Below are 22,077 nucleotides of genomic sequence, written 5' to 3'. Positions count from 1 at the left end.
ATTTTGTCTGTGGTCGTGAGCGTGGTCATTTACCGGTTTGCTCTTAAAATCAAACATCTTCAGAGGAGGAAAGAGAGAAGAAGCTGAGTTTTATTACCAGCCTTCTCTACGCTCAGAATGTTCCTTTTAGATGCTGTTTAATTCTCAAAACAATCTTTGGGTATAAATGATATTCTTCTGTACTTTCTTGCTGATCCCACAGACCTCATATGTCCTCTCAGGGCAACTTCTAGTTAATTATTTAAAACAAAACAAAATGAAATAACAGATTTACTTTAATGTGATTTATAGAAGAGTGAAGTAACAGATTCTTGCTCTTTGATATGTACTTCTGGACTTAGTAATGTAACCACAGAATTACATGGAAACTACAGTTGTTGAATTATATAAAAAATACTATAGGTGACGATTTATTGGTGTCTTGGAAAATGACATCAGGAAAACGTAGAGAGGAGGAAGATTCAAGTGAGAGGGATTCAGAATGTACAAAGGCAGGGAGATCTGAAATAACAGAGAAAGAAGACTGTAAATGATTCAGGATTGCTATAGAACAGGGGTTGACAAACTGACCCATAGGTCAAATATGGTCAGTCATCTAGTGTTTATGGCCTGTGAGCTAAAAATGGGTTTTACAACACTTTAAAATGTTTGGAAAACAACCACAAGAAGAATATTTTATGAGGCATGAAAATTAAATGAAATTCAAATTTTAGTGTCCATAAATATAGTCATATTGGAAGGCAGACACACTCACTTGTTTATATATTATATATAGTTGCTTTCACGTGATGACTGCAGAGCTGAGTAATTGAAACAGAGGGTGCATGAAGTGCTCTCATTGCTGCCCAGTGCATGATAATTTACAGTGATGCACTTATAACTCTACAGCATTTGAGTGTAGCATATATCACTATTGTTTTTGCTTGTTGTCCAGTGGCTCAGTCATGTCCAACTCAAACTCTTGTCCATGGAGTTGGTGATGCCATCCAACGGTCTCATCCTCTGTCGTCCCCTTCTCCTCCTGCCTTCAATCTTTCCCAGCATCAGGATCTTTTCCAATGAGTAGGCTCTTCTCATCAGGTGGCTAAAGTATTGGAGTTTCAGCCTCAGCATCAGTCCTTCCAATGAATATTCAGGATTGATTTCCTTTAGGATTTACCAAGACATTTATATTTATTACCAGAGCATAACTATCTTATCAAAACAAGAAGAGTAGGTTGTTGTTGTTTCTTTTTGACATACTGTCTTGAAAGTGAAAGTGTTAGTCGCTCAGTCGTGTCCTACTCTTTGCAACCCATAGACCATAACCTGCCAGGCTCCTCTGTCCATGGAATTCTTCTGGCAAGAATATGGGAGTGGGTAGCCATTCTCTTCTCCAGGGGATCTGCCCTACCCAGGGATTATACCCGGATCTCCCGCATTGCTGGCAGATTCTTTACCATCTGAGCCACCAGGGAAGTCCATCTTATTTTATTCAAAAGCAGTACACTTGTACATGGTCCAAGAACACTTGAATAATATACCAAATATAATCACATGTCAAAAAATCAGTCTTCAAACATCATAGCCAAAGATGCCATGCTTGCCTAAAATCTATGAACTTGCCAATGTAAAACCACATCCACACCTCAGTCACCACCAAACCATTCAGTAGAGCTTCCTTGACTGTGAGCTGTTTGAAGCCACCAGTTTGAGCACTGTTGATTATTTTTTTCAAGCCTGAATAGCTATAGGGATCTCAGCAGGGGTTGGAGGAACCAGCTTAACCTTGGCATAGTGCCAAAATGTGGTCAGCTGAAGTTTGGAGCAAGTCACAGGAGCGTTGACCTGGACCGGGACCTTCTCTGCAGAGCTGGGACCTTCTCTGCAACATTACGGACAAACTGCACCATGGTTCTAGGACAGAAAGTCCGCCACCCCAACAGGCTGCCTGAATGTCACCCATCCGGAAGTGAAAAGGAGGTTTTGAATGTCACATTTTAAGGCAAAGTGGAGTATGGATGATTTTGTTATTATATGGCAAAAAATTTTGTATATTATACAAGGACATGATAGCTGTGTTACAAGAATACAATATATATAGGCATTACCAGACCAAGCCTTCGTAACAATATTTTAATTCACAGGAAACTCACAGTCAGAAAAATAGATAATTTTAATTTAACACACAATATCTCATCACAGCAAAATTTCTGCACAAAAATAAAAAAATGAAAATGGGGCTGCAATTAAAGTAAGTTTCAGAGTGATTTGTTATTCAAGCAGAAAGCCATTTACCAATACAAGTTAATTAAATTGTGCTTGATTTCAACAGCTGAAGAAATCTGTACATAAAAATAAACATGTTTAAGACTATTAGCCGCTTAGTGAGAACAGTTGCTTGAGGGCCTGGAGAATAGCATCAGTAGTCAATTTAAAAACAAGACAAAAGATTTTTGCTTTGTTTTCCTTGGCTCTTGATGAGCTGACAGATGCTACTGATCCTCCTCAATGATTGGTTATTCGAGGAGTCCAGACAGAGTTTGAGGTGACCAAAGTATTAACCTCTGTGAAAAGTTTGTGTGGAAAAAAGCAGAGGTGAGACGGAAGTTGATAAATACAAATTCAGCACAACCTGCAGTAGAATCTGCTATGGTGTGTAACAGCTGATGATGGTAAAAATGTATATGCCACAGGAAAGGCTCAGTTGGACAAATTTACAAGGCTTGTGAAAAGGGAAGGTTGTACATTGTTCATCAGAAGCTAGTTTGCAGAAAATATGTGAATCCATTGTGTTCTTGAAATCTACTGTGTGTGTTATTGCAGTGTCAGTGGCGAATTTCATTGCTGTTGGGGACTTAACAATTGTTAGTTCCAAGAATTCTTGCCAGAAATAGAAGCTAAGAGTCTTGACCTATCACACAGTAGTTCAATGGCTTAGTGGTAAAGTCTTACTGTAATTTTTAAAACTTTTAGGCCTGAGGGATTTCCCTGGTGGCGCAGTGGATAAGAATCTGCCTGCCAATGCAGGGGTTATGTGTTCAGTCCCTGGTTAGGGAAGATCCCACATGCCACTCAGCAACTAAGCCCATGTCCCACAACTACTGAGCTGGTGCTCTAGGGCTCTCGAGCTGCAACTACTGAAGCCGTACACCTAGAGCCTGTGATCCACAATGAGAGAAGCCACCACGGTAAGTCCTTGCACTGTAAGGACGAGTAGACCCCAATCGCCAAAACTAGAGAAAGTCGGTGGCAAAAATGAAGATCCAGCACAGCAAAAAGTTGATTAATTAATTAAAAATTACAGAACTGTGCTTATTTAAGAAAAAGAAAAGTTTAAGGCTGAGCCATGAAACAAATCTCAATTAATTTCAAAAGACTGAAATCTTACACAGTGTTTTTCTGATGGCTAAAATAGCTAGAAATCAATAATAAATCCTAAAGAGTTTCAAATATGTGGAAATTAAGCAGCACACTTCTAAATAACAAACACCTGCATCAAAAAATGAATCACAAAGAATATTAAAAATTATTCTGAACTGAATAAGAAAAACGCAAATGAAGTCTGTGTTATATATTAAAGCAGTGGTTGGAACAAAATCTGTAGCTTAAAATCCTTATAAGACAAAGACGTTTTAAGTCTAAGTTTCCACATTAAGAAACAAGGAAAATGAAAAGAAAATTAAATTTAAGATAGGGGAAATAGGACATAAATATAAAAGCAAAAATCAAGGCAATAAAAACACAAATACAGAGAAACTTACAAAGCCAAAATTTGATTCTTTGAAAAAAAATTAATAACACTGACAAATAACTAGATTGATCAAGAGAAAAGAAAACACAAGTTGCCAATATAGACATAAAAGAGGGAATACCAGGGACTTCCCTTGTGGTCCAGTGGGTAAGAATCTTCCCTGCAATGCAGGGGCATGGGTTTGACCCCTGCTCCAGGAAGATCCCACATACCATGGAGCTACAGTGTGTCACAACTACTGAGCCCAAGCTCTAGAGCCTGGGAGCCGCTGCTACTGAGACCATACACTACAACTATTGAAGCCCACTTGTCCTAGAACCTGTGCTCCACAACAAGAGAAGCCACCACAATGAAAAGCCGTCCACCACAACTAGAGGGTTCCCTACCAGCTGCAACTGGAGACAGCCCAAGTGCAGCAACGAAGGCCCAGTGAAAAAAAAAAGAAAATAAATCTCAAAAAAAAAAAAAAAAGAGAGAGCGGGAGAGAGAGATGAGACGGAATGATCAAGTTGGTTTTACCTCAGGAGTTTACATTTGAAAGATCAATGCTATCTACTGTATTAGAAAAAGAAAAACTATGCACACATCTCAAAATATGCATAAAAAGAGTTTTACAAAATTCAACATTTATTCTCGATAAAATTTGTGAGAAACAGAGGAGGGTTTCCTGATTCTGATACAGGGCATTCTTAGCTACACCATATTTAATACTGAAAAACTGAATTGTCTCCCTCTAAGATCAAGACCAGGCAAGAAAGGATGTTCCATCTCACCACTTCTAGTCAACATTATACAGGATGCAATAATACAACAAAAAGAAGTACAATACATGTAGACTGGAAAGAAAGAAAACTATCTTCATTCACAAATAACATGGTCATGCACACAGAAAATCCTAAGGGGGTTGCCAAAAGCTTTTAAAACTAATAAATTTAGCAAGATTGTACGATACATGGTCAATATACAAAAATCAAATGTGTTTCTTGGCACTAACTTGGACAATTGGAATTTGAAAATATTTAAAATTATATTTTGTTGTTGTTTAGTTGCTAAGTTGTGTCCAACTCTTTGCAACCCCAGGGACTCTAGCCCACCATGCTTCTCTGAGCCTGGGATTTCCCAGGCAAGAATACTGGAGAGGGTTGCCATTTCCTTCTCCAGGGGATCTTCTGACCCGAGGATCAAATGCTGCTTGGCAGGTGGATTCTTCACCACTGAGGCACCAGAGAAGCCCCAAATTTTATTTCAGTGCTTAACATTTAATATACTTAGCAAACTATGGGCAAGACTTGTATATTGAAAACATTGCAAAGAGAAATTAAAGATCTAAATAAATGGGAAGATAAACTCTATTATTGAATTGAATGACTCAATATGGCTAAAAATGTCAATTCCCCAAACTCATTTCTAGAACCTGTGCATTCTCAGGCACAGTCCCAACAGGCTGTATTGTAACACTGACAGATATGTTCTAAGTTTAAATGGAAATGCAAAAGATCTAAAATAGCTAAAGTCATTCTGAAAATAAATTTCAGTGTTGGAATGCTCACAGAATTGTATTTCAAGACTTAATTTAAGGCTACAGTAATCAAGACAGTGTGGCATTGGCATAGACAAGGATACTTATACAGCTCAATAAAGCAGAATAGCATCCAGAAAGACCCACACTTATATGGTCAATTGATTTTTATAAATGTACTATTTCAATGGGAAAGGAAAATATTTTCAACAAATGGTGCTGGAATAACTAAATAAACATATGAAAAAATTGGACTATGGTCCCTACATCACACTACATACTGAAATTAATTTAAGATAAATTCTAGACCTGAATGTATAAGCTAAAACCAAAGAAAGAAATATAGGAGGATATTTTTCAAATGTGAATAAGCAGATTTCTTAGGAAAAGTAAAAAAAAAAAAACCTCTGCTAATTATTAAATAATGATTAAATGTATCAAAAATTTAAACTGATATTTTGCCCCTCAAGAAATGACTTAAGTAAATGAAAAGGCAACCAACTAAAGATTAACAAAAATCTTGTATCCAGAACTCATAAGGAACTATAAACCAATAATAAAAAGACAACCCAGCAATTAAATGGGCAAGACTTAAAACAGGCACTTCACAAAAGAAGATTACAAATGGTCAGTAAATACATGAAAAAATGTTGAATGGTAGTAGTCATCAGAGAAACACAAAATAAAACCACAGTGGATTTATTTCTGGATTCCATTTCACACCCATAAAGTAACTAAAAATTTAAATACTGACAACACCAAATGCTACTGCATGTGGAATAACCGGAACCTGGAACTCTTTTACGTTGCTGATGGACACATAAACTGCTTCAAACACTTTGAAAAACCATTTCAAAATTGTTACAAAAGAAGTCCAGAAATTCTACCCCTAGGTGTTTATTTATTCAAGGAAAATATGAGCAAATGCCCAATGAAATACTTGCCTAAGAATGTTCCCTGTAGCTTTATTCATAAAAGCCAAAACATGGAAACAACTCAAATGTCCATCAGAATAAAAATGGATTAAAAATTTGTAGTATAATTATCGGAAAAGGCAATGGCACCCCACTCCAGTATTCTAGCCTGGAGAATCCCGTGGATGGAGGAGCCTGGTAGGCTGCAGTCCCTAGGGTTGCTAAGAGTCGGACACGACTGAGCAACTTCACTTTCACTTTTCACTTTCATGCATTGGAGGAGGAAATGGCAACCCACTCCAGTGTCCTTGCCTGGAGAATCCCAGGGATGGGGGAGCCTGGTGGGCTGCCGTCTATGGGGTCACACAGAGTCGGAGACGACTGACGTGACTTAGCAGCAGCAGCAGCAGCAGTGATTAAAAAAAGGAATCATTGATACATAGGAGACCATGGAAGTCAGGGACAAAAGAGTACACAGAGTATGATTCTTCTTATATGAAGTTCAAGAACAGGCCCAACTAATCTCTAGAGATGGAAATTAGAGCATGTAGGATATTGTCAGTTACCCAGTCGTGTCCAGCTCTTTGTGACACCATGGACTGTCGCCCACCAGGATCCTCTATCCACGGAATTTTTCAGGCAAGCATACTGGAGTGGGTAGCCATTCCCTTCTCCAGGGGATCTTCCCGACTCAGGGATCGAACCCAGGTCTCCTGCATTTCTGAGTTTCTTTTGTAATGATTTTGAAAGTTTTTCAAAGCGTTTGCAGCATTTTATGTGCCCACCGGCAAAGTAGAAGAGTTCCAGTTATTCCAGACGCACCAGCACTTGGTATTGTCAGTGTATAAATTTTATTGGTAGGGTGATGGAACGTTCTGTATCATCACAGGAAGTTGGTTACATAGGTTGGTTACATTTTTCAAAACTCCTTGAATTGTACACTTAAGATTTTTCCATTTCATTATATGTAAGGATTAGCTCAACTAAATACGAAGTACAATTAACTGAGAGAGCCTGGGAAGAAGGGGCAGGGCCCACAATGGTTATAGAGGAAGGGCCCTGTACACCACGCTAGGGAGGTCGGCTTTGGCTCTGTAAGAAACGGGGAGCTATTGATGGGTAACAAGTAGGGTAGTGCCATAAGCTGTGCATTTGAGAAAGGTTACTGAGATGCTTCATATGAAGAAAGACATAAACTTTCCTGATATTCATTTTTTATATCAGTTTTGTAGATGGAAATGTTCTAGTCCCTTTGCTGTTAAGCTTAGCACAGCACAAAAATGAGGGTTTGTGCTTTTCCTCTCTCCATCACTCTTTCCCAAGAGAGCCCTTCTAGTTCTTGCAATTTTGTTTTATAGAAAAGTATATCCCTAGATCGGAATTATTTTCCTAAGTGAATTTCATAGGCTGATACGGAAATCTTGCAAGAGATCCAGAATTTCATTGATTTACAGAATGGAAGAGACTCTAGACTTCAGAATGCAAAGGTTTTGGCTTCAGAGGTGCAATTTTAGTTACAATTCAGGAGTTTTAGAGGAAAAAAGTCTGACATGACTGAGCGACTGAACTGAACTGAGAGGAAAAAAATGAATCATCATAAAAAATGTGAGGATTTTACATAAAAACAGAGAAGCGCTAGGTTCTGGCTTATGCTTTCCATGTTGGGGTGGCTCCTCTACCCTGCTCCACCCTGTCATTGTCCCCCTCTTGGCTCATTGGCATTGTGTTTGTGGCCTTGAAGGGACATGACGTTGCCTGTAGCAGTCTTCACAAAGTCTCTGAGAGGGTATTTTAACTTTGTTAGTGTTGGCTCTTCCCCTGATAGTTGTAGAGAATCTAAATTAGGATTAAAGATATGAGGAAGGCCCTTGGCTTCACAGAGCTTCCAAGGCGCGTTTCAGTTAGGCTTGCATTGTTTTATAAATATAGAATCATCTTTTCATGTGCCTGTTGGCTACCTTTGGGAAGAAGTATGTACACTTTGGGAAAAGTATCTTTTTAGATTCTCCATCTATTGTTCCCTTTTTGATTAGGTTGTTTGTTTTATTAATATTGGATTGTAGGAGATGTTTGTCTACTTTGGATATTAACCTCTTGTCAGCAGCATCATTGGCAAATATTTTCTTCCAGTCCGTAGGTTGTCTTTTAGTTTTGTTCATGGTTTCCTTTGCTGTGTAAACATTTTTAAGTTTGATTAGGTCTCATTTGGTTTTTTGCAGGGTTTTTTTTTGGCCATACCAGGCAGCATGCTGGATCTTAGTTCCCCAACCAGGCGTTGAACCTGTGCCCCTGGGGAAGTCCCACGTTTATTTATTTTTGTTGTTATTTCTTTTGCCTTGGGAAATTGATCTATAAAAATATTACCATAATTTATGTCAGAGGATGGTTTGTTTTGCCTGTGATCTCTTCTAGGAGTTTTATGGTGTCCTGTCTTATCTTTAGTTCTTTAAAACCATTTTGAGCTTATTTTTGTATATGGGGTGAAGGAGCGTTCTAATTTTATTGATTTAAATGTAGCTTATTAGAGAAATGCAAATCAAACCCACAATGAGGTATCACTTCACACTGATCAGAATGGCCATCATCAAAAAGTACAAATAATAAATGCTTGAGAGGGTGTGGAGAAAAGGGAAATGTCTACACTGTTGGTGGGAATGTAAATTGGTACAGCCACTATACAGAACAGTATGACTGTTTCCTAAAAAATTGAGAATAGAGTTACCATATGACTAAGCAATCCCACTTCCAGGTATATATCCAGAAAAAAAATGAAAACTCTAATTCGAAAAGATACATACACCCCAATGTTCATACCAGCATTGTTTACGATAGCCAAGATATAACAACCCAAGTGCCCATCCGTAGAAGATGGCTTAAGATGTGGTATATATGTGTGTGTGTGTGTGTGTGCGCGCGTGTGTGTGTGCGCGCACGTGCGCGTGTATGCTCACGCGCACACTTAGTCATGTCTAACTCTTTGTAACCCCATGGGCTGTAGTCCACCAGGCTCCTCTGGCCATGGAATTCTCAAGGCAAGAATGCTGCATTGGGTGGCCATTCCCTTCTCCAGGGGATCTTCTTGACTCAGGGATTGAACTCAGGTCTCTCGCATTGCAGGCAGATTCTTTACGATCTGAGCCTTATAGTATGAGGGAAGCCCCATACTATATACATATAGTGGAATATTACTCAACTATTAAAAAGCAGAGACATTACTTTGCCAACCAAGGTCCGTCTAGTCAAGGCAATGGTTTTTCCCGTGGTCATGTATGGATGTGAGAGTTGGACTGTGAAGAAAGCTGATCGCCGAAAAATCGATGCTTTTGAGCTGTGGTGTTGAAGAAGACTCTTGAGAGTTTCTTGTACTGCAAGGAGATCCAACCAGTCCATTCTAAAGGAGATCAATCCTGGATGTTCATTGGAAGGACTGATGCTAAAGCTGAAACTGCAATACTTTGGCCACCTCATGCGATGAGTTGACTCACTGGAAAAGACTCTGATGCTGGGAAAGGTTGGGGGTGGGAGGAGAAGGGGACGACAGAGAATGAGATGGCTGAATGGCATCACCGACTCTGTGGACATGAGTTTGAGTGTACTCCGGGAGTTGGTGATGGACAGGGAGGCCTGGCGTGCTGTGATTCATGGGGTCGCGGAGAGTCGGACACGACTGAGCGACTGAAATGAACTGAACTGAACTGAACTGATAAAAATATGGACTATTGCCATTTGCAGCAACATGGATAAACCTAGAAACTATTATACTTAGTGAAATAATTCAGACAGGGAAAAACAAATACTTTATGATATCACTCAAATGTGGAGTCTAAAACAAATAATGCAAGTGAATCGATATACAAAACAAAAACAGACTCAAATAATAAAAGCAACAAAACCAGACTCACAGACACTGAAAACAAATTTATGGTTACCAAAGGAAATAGGGAGGAAAGGGAGCAGATACTAAGAGAATGGGGTTAACAGATACAAACAGACACATAAAAGAAACAAGCAACAAGGATTTACTGTATAGCACAGGGATCTATATTCAATATCTTATAATATACAGTATAATCTGAAAAAAATAATGGAGTCACATTGTGGTACACCTGAAACTAACACAATACTGTAAATCAACTATACTTCAATTTTAAAAATATGGAATCAAATTGAATTTCTGCAATCAGTGGTGTTCTTTCACAATTTTCTGGAATCACCCATCCATCTTCTCTGATAATTTTGCTGAAGCCAAGCCCAACAAGCCACCAGTCCTCCAAGAAGTGGCTGTTTCCATGAAATTAAGCAAAAGTTCTGGTTAAAATATGATGCTTACATCTGCTCATTCAGTTGTAATACTTCAAAGAGAAGAACAAATAAAACCCAGCTTCCTGTCATCTCCTAGCATTAAAGAATGACAAACTACAGTTGTTTTTCCTTTTGACTAGAAGCAAAACTGCAGATAAATAACATGACAGATAGAGAAGCCAAACAAACTGAAGTAAAACTTCATCAGCAAAAGCCAACCAGTTAAAAAAACTGAATCTCCCATGCTGACACCCTCTCCACCTCTGGCAGAGGTAGAGGAAAAAAAGAAAGGTAAGAGAAATTCTTTTCTGAAAAAGCCAATTATAACCTCACACTGTACCTAAACCACTGAAATCTATATGTTCTTTTCAGCTACTTGCTTGGAACTGCTGTACTCACCATGGAAGCATTTCCTTTTCTAGAGATGAATTTCAACATAATATTTAAATTAACTATACTTCAATTTCAAAAAGTTATTTTTAAAGTATATAAAGATGGATCCTTCTTCCTGCTACCTGACAGAAAACCTTGACTCTCAGAGACCAGGATGGGGGCTTTTGGGGTACCCTGACACAGGCTTCACACTGTCTGAACCTTTTCTCTCCTGTGTGCAGGAGTCATTGTTTCAATCCTTCATTTATTCACCATGTATTCATTCATTAATTTATTCATTCAATGTCTATACCCTGTCCACAAATACTATTAGAGGACCACATGAAAACAGTATATATACTTTTATGGTTGTTGTTTTATGATGATGCCAACGTTTGATTAGTTTCCTTGGTAAGGCAATGGTATGCACCTTCTTTGACAAATGTCCAATCCCACCTCCACCCCCGCCCTGTTAGGGTAAAGATAGAAGCTTTTCATAAGAAGGCAGCCACTTTCTGATCCCTGTTTTTTAGAATGTAAGCAGAGGGATGTCGAGAACAGCTGTGGAAACACTTTGAGGACAATTACATCAATCAGATCACCAAGATCATGAGCAGGTTACATCTTCCACCCTCAGCATCCTTACTGTAGAAAAAAAAGTTTAGAGAAAGATTCCTCAGTGTGTTTTCTGTGCGCTCAGAATTCCATGGGGTGTTTTTTAAAAATGTACATGACTGGGCTTTTCTCCAGTTTTACTGAATCAGAATCTCTGGGACTGAAGTCCCTAATTCTTCTTTTAGAACAGACACCCTAGGAGAGATTTTTTTTTTTAATGTAAAGGAAATGATTTATTTATAAAACTCAAAGTAACATTTAGTGGCAGAAATCTACATAGACCCTTTTACTTCAATAGCATTAGTAGACAGGAGCCTGACTCAATTCTCTGAGAACAATCAGCATTTTAAGCTAATGGGAGTAAGTCACTCTGAGAACCAAAACTATTCTTTAAGCCAAAATATTCAGACAAGGACTAACCAAAGGCATTACCATATCCACAGAGCGCTAGGTTTGGTGTGGATTAAATCCATAGTAGTTTGTACTTTGCATGCGTGTGTATGTGCTTAGTCGCCTCGGTTGTGTCCAACTCTTGCAACCCCATGGATTGTAGCCCGCCAGGCTCCTCTGTCCATGGCTCCAGGCAAGAATACTGGAGTGGGTTGCCATTCCCTTCTCCAGGGGATCTTTCCAACCCAGGGATTGAACCTGCATCACGCCTCTTCCATTAGCATGTGAGTTTTTTTTTTTTTCTGGTTATGCTGAAAACATCTTTTTTTAATTTTTAAAATTAATTAATTTATTTTAATTGGAGGCTAATTACTTTACAATATTGTGTCAGTTTTTGCCATACATTGACATGAATTAGCCATGGGTGTACTTGTGTCCTACCATTCTGAACCCTCTCCCATATCCCTACCCACCCCACCCCTTTGGGTTGTCCCAGAGCACCAGCTTTGAGTGCCCTGCTCCAAGGAGAATTTTATATTCTGTCAGGTTGACAACCACTGACTAATGATCTCCAGGGTGTCTTCCATTTCCAAAGATCATGACCAGTGTCCACTGTGTGGCAGAGAGAGTGTCATTGAGAGAATAAGATTTATTTTTTTTCTTTTGGCCATGCCACGAGACTTGCAGAGGTTTTAGTTCCTTGACCAGAGACTGAGCTCATACCCTAAGCAGTGAAAGCATGGAGTGCTAACCATTGGACTGCCAGGGAATTCCCAGGAAGATGAGTTTTTTTTTTTATTGAGGTTGGGGGGATATTGAGGTAGGGAGATAATTTTGGATAACTTTAGAAATTGTACAATTGAGTATACATGAAAAATTATATAGAAAGAAGTATGATATTTGCCCCCCAAAAGAGGAAAATCAATGTTATTTTGAAAAGAATATTTCTAGCATGGTTTTCTAATGGGCAAGCCTACTAGGAATAACCATCTTAAAAATGTGCAGTTGATAAATTAAGCTATAATTAGAAAGAGAATAGGAGAATAAATTCCAGATGCCTCTATTTCATGTAGCAGCACGGTGACACTTAAGCATGGACTGTTCAACTTAAGTTAGAGATGACAAGTGTTTGCCACAGAATGGAGTAAATATTTTTGGTAGAATGCCTTTAATCAACATTCTCGTGGTGGGTTATTCTTTATTGATGATAGAAGGAAAACAAACTGAAGAATCTTAGCATAACTGAGGAAACATAACATTTTGATTTACAGTTAAGGGTGATTGTTTAGAATCTGTCATTTATTCAGCTGTTTTGAGAGAGTCACTGAAATAAAAAGCATATTTCTGGGTCAGAAAAATCACAAAAGGAAAACATTTTAAAATCCAATAAATCCTCTCACTAAGTAAACGAAATTCTCTAGGCTAGAAGGAGCCACTCATACTGGGATATTCAGTATATTCCAGGAATAGAGTTAATTATTGAAGGAGGGACTTTCCTGGTGGTTCAGTGGTTAAGAATCTGCTTTGCAGTGCAGGGAACACAGGTTCAAACCCTGGCCAGGAAAGTAAGATCCCACCTGCTGTGGAGCAGCTGAGCTTGTGTGCCACAATTAGAGAGAAGCCTGCGTGCCACAACAAAAGATCCCCTATGATGCAATGAAGGTCCCATGGCTGCAACTAAGACCCAACTCAAAATAAATAAATATTTTTTTTAAAAAAAAGTATTGAAGGAGCCACAAAATGGGTAAGATGATATCCTCAAAACAGACACAGTGAATTCTTGCCCCATCCACACATTGGGCCACACCCATTATCTTTCTCTCTGGCATAAAATTAATTTGAAAATGCATATTGTCCTTATAAGTTTCTGCGTAATGATTCTCTGGGGGAGTCTAACATTATTAAATTTGCAAACTCATGATTCTACTAGAGAACAAGTGCATCTCGGCAAATATAAAGTTTATGTAATTATTGTCTATTCGTGGCTCCACAAACACTGCATCCTCCCTGGCAGTATAACAACTATTAATTGGTGGAATGTGTTGCATGGTACTTTCGTAAATAATACTGCATATCCCAATTCATGTCCAATTATGTTGTCCAGAAAAATCACACAAAGCCCAGATTTCAATTACTTTGTCTCATTGTCTGTTTAAGAGCATTGTCTGCTTGTTTAGCACCATTAAATATATATATATATATATATCTCAGTCCTGTTAAACTTACTTTTACATAACTCCCTCTTCTGCTTCCCTTTGTGTGGGCTGTTCCACATTTTTGCCGCTTCTTCATCCTTGGACCAGTTTGATGAAGAAAAACAAATGTATGAACATTAAAAAAATAACTTTTTGTCTGCATTCCCTCTTCTTGCCTACAAACACACATGCAGACCCAGTATTTGATCCCTTGTTCTCAGAACAAGAGGTTTTCCTCCTAGTATGTAAAAACTCTGTAAATAACACTTAAATTTAAAAATTCCTTGAATTTTTACCTAGTAGTATTACACACTCAGGGCTTCCCTGGTGGCTCAGATTCGCCAGGGAAGTGGGAGACTTGGGTTCGATCCCAGGGTTGGGAAGATCCCCTGGAGGAGGGCATGGCAACCCACTCCAGTATTCTTGCCTGGACAAGAATTCAGTATTCTTGTCCCATGGACAGAGGAGCCTAGAGGGCTACAAGTCTACGGGGTTGCAAAGAGTCAGACACGGCTGAGTGACAAAACATAGCCCATTACACACTCTTCATAGAAAAAATTTAAAAATCAGAGCATATAGGTACTCAAAAATGACTTTCATCTTCTCCCTACCCTGACTCTAATTGACCCTACCCTTTCACTTCTGGAAGTCAACAACTGTAAGTAATTATGAGCTCACTAATTAATCATCGCCTACTGTTGGTGTCTTCCAGATCTTCATCTTTAGCCCAGACTTCTCTTCTGAGTCCATCCTAGCATACCCCCTTGACTACAGACTGTTCACATTTGGATGTCCACAGACACCTTAGTTGAATCTCTTTAACTGTCATCTTTATCTTTTCTCCACTATCTATTCCTTCCTCCACAGTTCTCTCTCCACTGGTTCTGATCCCTTCTGCTCCTCATCTCTTCACCTAATCAGTTCTCAAGACCTGCCAATTTTACATCAATGTTCTTAAAGATGTCCCCCAGGCTCCCAGTTCCCCATCTCCTGACACCATCATTCTATCCTACCTGGATGATGGCACTCATCTCCCAACTGGTCTTCTTGCATCCAGTCTGGTCCATCCTGCAGTCTATCCTCATTACATTCCCAGATACATAATTATATTCGCATCCATCACCGTAAATGTGATCTACAGTTAGAATATGTTGGCCTCCTTGTCATCTTTGAGCAGTTACACTTGCCTTCCCTTGGTGGAAATGCTCTCACCTCCCTTTGTTCTGCTGGTAAACAAATGCTCATCCTTGAGTTCTAGTTTTCTCCTTTCTGGGCATCCTTCCCTGACATGGACGCTGTTAAGTGCATCTTCCTCTGTGCTCCCCTAACACCTGTATCTAATCCCCTTTCCATATTCTCTGTCCAGTGATGTCAGACTTTTGTCATTTCCTCATGTGTGCCAAACTCTGTATTATTCCTAAGCCCTCAACCATGCTTTTACCTCTACCAGAACTTTCTCTTCCGCATGCCTCTTTCTCTGTCTTTCAGTTTTCAGCCTAAACATCCTTTCCTTTAGGAGGCCTTCTTGATCATACACTTCAGTTCAGTTCAGTCGCTCAGTCGTGTCTGACTCTTTGTGACCCCATGAATCGCAGCACGCCAGGCCTCCCTGTCCATCACCAACTCCCGGAGTTCACTCAAACTCATGTCCATCGAGTCAGTGATGCCATCCAGCCATCTCATCCTCTGTCGTCCCCTTCTCCTCCTGCCCCTAATCCCTCCCAGCATCAGGGTCTTTTCTAGATTGTTGCTATTGTTTAGGTGCTAAATTGTGTCCAACTCTTTGCAACCCCATGGTCTGCAGCATGCCAGGCTTCCCTGTCCTTTATTATCTCCTGGACTTTGCTCAAATTCATGTCCATTGAGTCGGTGATGCCATCCAACCATCTCATCTTCTGTTGTTCCCTTCTCCTCCTGCCTTCAATCTTTCCCAGCATCAGGATCTTTCCCAGTGAATCAGCTCTTTGCATCAGGTGGCCAAAGTATTGGAGCTTCAGCTTCCATCCTTCCAATGAATATTCAGGGTTGATTTCCTTTAGGATTGACTGGGTTGGTCTTCTTGCTGTCCAAGGAACTCTCAAGAGTTTTCTCCAGCACTACAGTTTGAAAGCATCAATTCTTAGGCACTCAGCCTTCTGTATGACTACTGCAAAGACTGTAACTTTGACTATATGGACCTTTGTTGGCAAAGTGATGTCTTTGCTTTTTAATACACTATCTAGGTTTGTCATAGCTTTTCTTCCAAGGAGCAAACATCTTTTAATTTCATGGCTGCAGTCACCATCTGCAGTGATTTTAGAGCCCAAGAAAATAAAATGTCACTGTTTCCACTTTCCCCCCATCTATTTACCATACACTTGATTAAGTTCCCTTTTTAAAAAAAGATCACTCATAGAGCTTCCATGTTGGCTCTGATGGTAGAGAATCTGCCTGCAGTGTGGGAGACCTAGGTTCAGTCCCTCGATTGGGAGGATCCTCTAGAGAAGGAAATGGCTAGTCACTTCAATATTCTTGCTTGGAGAATTCCATGGACAGTGGAGCCTGGCAGGCAACAGTTCATGGGGTTGCAAAGAGTTGGACATGACTAAGCACTAACACTTTCGTAGTTCTCCATACTTCTGTTGTCACAACCATTTATTATTAAAACTTCTGTCTTCTCCACTATACTCTATATATGATGGGATCATGGGCTGAGTCTTTCTTCTTTCCTGTTGTACCCAAGACACTAGCACCATGCCTAGCACCCAATAGGCATGCTGTAAATACTTCTTAAATAAATAAATGAATTAGACTTCTTATCACATTGTGGTAATAATCTGTTTAAGGTGTCTCTGTTGGCAAGGACTGTTCTATTTGTAGTTGTATGATTAGCACCTAGTACAATGCCTGTACCTGGCAAGCAGTTAATAAATCTAAGATGAATGAATGATCCGCAATTAGCAAATCAGAATGGCTCGATTTTTTACTGAGCTGGTGTGGGTGTCTTTAACTCACGCACTTTATAGCCCTTCGTTTATCTGCCTAAGAACTTAGACCCACAGGTTATAAACATGTGATAATCAACATATTTATCCCATTGGAAAAATAAGCTAAAACCTAGATCACTTCAAATTTGGTTTCTTCTCTCTTATTTTTCGAGTATTATGGAGTGATATTAAATTATAAGTCAGTTTCTGTCCAGAAAGGGATGGGCAGAGAATGTTTCACTGTATGAGCCTAACTCTACCGTAACAGTTCTGGGAGGCAGCATGGTGCTCAGTTAATTGAGAAGCATGATGAAGATAGTTAGGTTACTGAATCGTACACTTTTCCCATTGTATCATACCACCTAGGCACAAAAGGTGCCTTGTTTATTTACCACTAATGTCTCCATTGTGTTGTATTTTTTATACTGAAAATTATTCATTGTTTGAACAAATCAGCTAACATTTGAATCCTACTATAATCAAGAGTCTAAAGGTAAGTATTCTAGATATCTTAAACTTCAAGAAGTTGTCAGAACTTCTTATATCATAGGTGTCAAAACTGAGAGAGTGACTTGGAATATAGTTTGTAAGCAATAAGCAACAGAATAGGAATTCAAACTCTGATTTGTGTGACTATAAAAACACTGATTTTGAGCTTCCCTTAGGCTCCCTAGTAAAGAATCCATCTGCCAATGCAGGAGACACACATTCGACCCCTGGTCTGGAAAGGTCCCTCAGGTTGCAGAGCAACTAAGCCTTTGAGCCGCATCTATTGAGCCTGTGCTCTAGATCCCTGAACCACAACTACTGAGCCCTCAAGCCACAGCTACTGAAGTCCATGTGCCTCAGAGCCCACGCTCCATAACAAGAGAAGCCACAGCAATGAGAATCCCGTGCAATACAACTAGCCAGTAGCCCCCACTTGCCCCAAGTAGAGAAAAGCCCGTGCAGCAATGAAGATCTACGGCAGCCAACAAAACAACACAAAAACACAAGTCTTTTATTTTCCTGTGGTAAACACTATATTTCTGTTGGCTGAATAAGTATGACACTTCAGATAATCCAACCAAATATCTCTGGATCTTAACCCCTGCCTTGGAAGAAAGGAAAGGTTCTTGTAGGGGGAAAACATTCCAGTCCTTCAGCTGACACCTTTGACCTCTTCAATGTAAAAACCAAGTCAGAATAATAAGCCTCAGCCCTTCAGGGAATGAAAAGAATAAAGAGAATGGAGAAATTTTGCACAAGTCAGTTTACAGAAAATAAATAAGAAAGTGAGTTAAGTTGCCAGGTGCTAGACAAATGATGATGCAAATTACTTAATGACAAGCAAATATTAGTGTTGGACAGTAATTGAAAAGCACCATGGATATCCTCAAAATGATGTCAACAAACAACTTTATTTGCAAAATATACAGTAAAATATTGACTGTAGGCAGAATGTACCTTTAATAAGCTCTTAGTTCTTTAGCAAGTTCCATATAAATAAGGAAGGAGCATTTCTGTATGCTGAACTGCTTCTTTTCAAAATTAGCAAAAAAATTTTTTTGGAATTTTTCAAGTTTTCTATGGCTTCTATCCCCAGAAAGGTGATCTGACAGTTCACTTTTAATCCAAATAAATTTTCAGCAACATAAGAACTTCAACAGAAGAATCTTTTTTTTTTTTTTAAGAATTTGTCATAAAAATGTTGACTGTCCTTTAAAGGTAATTTTTTCCAGGTCATTTTTTGGCCATTAGTATCAAGTGTAGTCTAAATATCATATTTTTCCTGATTAGCAACTTTGTTTCAGGTACATTCTTTAACAGTTTCTTTCAGATTCTAGGAAATAGCCACAGAAACTGAATTAAACTAAAATGCTACTTCTTAGTTGTCCTTCAAAAGTATTTCAGTGTGTCTGTATGTTGAGATCATGAAACTGGCAATGGTAAAATCCCATCGTATTTATAGCATTGCAGTACTATGAAAACTGATCAAGTCATCATCAATCTATGCCAAGGCCTTTCAGGTGGCTTTCCCATAATTTGTAAGAAAGGAAGTCAATTTTCCTAAGATAATTTTTAAAAACTCATAAATTATTTTAAAGATAATTTCTTTGATTCTGGAAAATATTACTTAACATATATCTAAGAACAACTGTGAATTTTTAAGAACATATTTTTCAAACCTCAATGCATGGTCTGATAAGGAGTATAATGAAAGGAATAACAACATAGAATCTTTGAAATTGGGACTGTCCCAGGAAATTTTAGATATACGGTGACCATGACAATCCTATACAACTCTCTCACTTTTCATTATCCTTTAAACAAGTAGTCTACAATCCCTAGCTGGCCGTGCAGTGTTATGAGTTTACACTGATGATTGTAAATCATCAGAATCTGTTCCTTGTGTCTGAAAAAGAATTAAGTCATGCAGAAAATGCCTATGGTATCTTCTGAGTGCTCACACATCAGTACACTCTATTGCCCTTAAAAACTTCTCAGAGAAAAGGAAGTGACAGATTTATATTTGCCTCTTTGGAGAGTCATAATGTGCACGGTCTACTTTCAAGTTCATTTCCATTTGCTCAATCAATGATTCTGCTTCATTCATAAGAATCTGAGAGTTAGGAAATCAGAAAAGATGAATCTATAAGCTGTTTGCTGCCACTTACTGGATAACCTATCTTCTTGCCTAAACAAACAGAGAAGAATTTTTAACTACTTCCTGGCAGTCATATATGTGAACCTTCAAATGTCTCTAAAGGTCAGAAACATTTTAGGGACAAATTGATAAAGAAAAAATTACTTCCCTAATCTGTTATATATTTCCTCATAAAACATATACTCCTTCCTGCTATTTATGTTATTTTTATTTCCTGCCCAGGAAAAAGAATGTATAGTTTATATCTAAAACAGAATTTCTTGGGAATTCCCTGGCAGTACAGTGGTTAGGACTTGGTACTTTCAATGCTGGGGACCCAGGTTCAACCCCTGGTCGGGGAACTAAGATCCTGCAAACCATGCTGCATGGGCAAAAAACAACAACAAGAAAATGAACAAAGAACAAACAAACAACAACAACAAAAAAAACAGAATTTCTGGGGATAAAAAAAGGGGAAGGGTTAGAATATCACACACAGAATGAAGAGAGTAAGAAGAGCATTAGTAGTTAATTATAACTCAGAATGTTCCAAAGCATAAAGCTACAAAATGAAACACTTTTCTCAGAATAAGTGGCATCTGTTGCCTCCACAAATGCCTGTACGGTTTCTTTGCTTTGTGTACAATATTCCAATTGGGTAGGCTCTCGGAATCACTACTACACGTCATCATCCCCATTCCTGTATACCATATATCCCTTAGAAAGAAGCCTTTGAGCACTGTCACGGTCAACAGGTGTCTAATCTTTATAATACTGCACTTTTTGCTCTTGATTGTACCTCAGCTGTTCCTGAAGTCTCCCTACTTAAAGCTGGGGACATCAGCTCCTCCAAATAGCCCCTTTACTTGGGGAATGATTTCGGCTTGTGAAATTATTTTTGTGGCTTTGGCTTGTGTATTAGCCTTTTGTGGCCATCTGTGTCAATGTAGTCAGAATGGCAATAGATCTAATCTCAAAGTTTTATCAAAAAATACTATCAGAGGACTTCCTTGAGTGGTTAAGAATTCGCCTGCCAATGCAGGGGACATGGGTTCGATCCCTAGCCTGGGAAGATTCCACATGCCGCAGGGCAACTAAGTCCAACTACCACGTGCCTAGAGCCTGTGCTCTGCAACAAGAGAAGACACTGCAATGAAAAGCCTATGCATTGCAACTAGAGAGTAGCCCTTGCTCACCACAACAAGAGAAAGTTCGAGCACAAAGACCCAGGGCAGCCAAAAAGAAATAAATTAATTAATAATATTTATTATTGGAAAAGCATATAATTGAATTACACTAGTCCTATCTGACATAATCTTAGATCACTGAGCTGGAATCAGCTTTAAAGGCAATGAAAGTGAAAGTCACTCAGTTGTGTCCAACTCTTTGCAACCCCATGGACTGTAGCCTGCCAGGCTCCTCTGTCCCTTCTCCAGGGGATCTTCCCAATCCAGGGATTGAACCCAGGTCTCCTGCACTGCAGGTGAATTCTTTACCATCTGAGCCACCAGGGAAGGCCTTAAAGGCCATGAATAATCCTTAAATAAGGGGTGGACTAGCGGTCTGTTTCTCCTACACTGCAGACGCTAAGTACCTTGCACGAAATAGTGCATTAACTCTGCACAACACTACAAGTAGGGAAAAATGTCTCATTTTACAGATAAGGAAATTGATACTCCAAAAAAGCCAAGCAGCTTGTCACAGGGTGTACAGTTAAGCAGTACAGAGCTGGGACTCTCAGTGACTTTGACTACAGAACACACCTCTTAGTCACTGGGCCCTTCAGCATCCCTAATTAACCTAGGTAATTGAAGTAATAATATCCTTGGCACACATGATGCCACTCTTGTCTACTATTTGCTGGTACTACAATGAATAAAAATATTACTAGTTTATATTCTTTTAAAGATATGTATGGAGTAAGCATCTGCCTCTCTAAGCCAATGGATTTTGGGGGATTCTGACTCTCAACAGGTCGTCTCCACTCCCACGATCCTCAGACTCAACACATCCCAAGAAGACTCTGTTCTGACCCTCAAGGATGGTCTTCGTCCCATCTGGCCATGGCAGCAAAGGCAACATCATCCATCCTCTCAGTTGCCCAAGCCAGAAGCCTTGTGTCATCTAGATTTCTCTTCCTCCCTCTCTCCCCACATAAAATCACTAAGTCTGTTGGTGCAATCTCCTAAATATTTCTTAAATCCATTTACCTCTTTCCACTCCTCAAGGCCTCAATTCAATGCCTCGTTCACCCCATCATCACTCCCAGCTTAGGCCGTCCCAACAGTCTCCTGATGGGGCTCTCCCACTTGCCACTTTCCAGACTGTTCTTCACTCTTCATTTCTTCTGCCACAGAGCTATTCCAAGTATAATTCCAGTCTTTTCTCTCCCTTTCTTAAAACTTTTCACTGGTTCTGCATTTCTCTTGGGGTCAAATCACTTCT

At 39.3% G+C, this 22,077-nt stretch overlaps 1 pseudogene; it reads right to left on the bottom strand.

Moving 5' to 3' along the window:
• Positions 1-1,554: 1,554 nt before the first annotated feature.
• Positions 1,555-1,892, bottom strand: LOC148775247 (ATP synthase F(0) complex subunit g, mitochondrial pseudogene; annotated as a pseudogene).
• Positions 1,893-22,077: the final 20,185 nt, after the last annotated feature.

This window comes from Moschus berezovskii, chromosome 16 (assembly GCF_049115385.1).
Source record: "Moschus berezovskii isolate FMDL1 chromosome 16, NW_MosBer_1.0, whole genome shotgun sequence".
NCBI lineage: Eukaryota > Metazoa > Chordata > Mammalia > Artiodactyla > Moschidae > Moschus > Moschus berezovskii.
The sequence above is the reverse complement of the archived record's forward strand: the minus strand, read 5'-3'. Positions and strand labels throughout refer to the sequence as shown.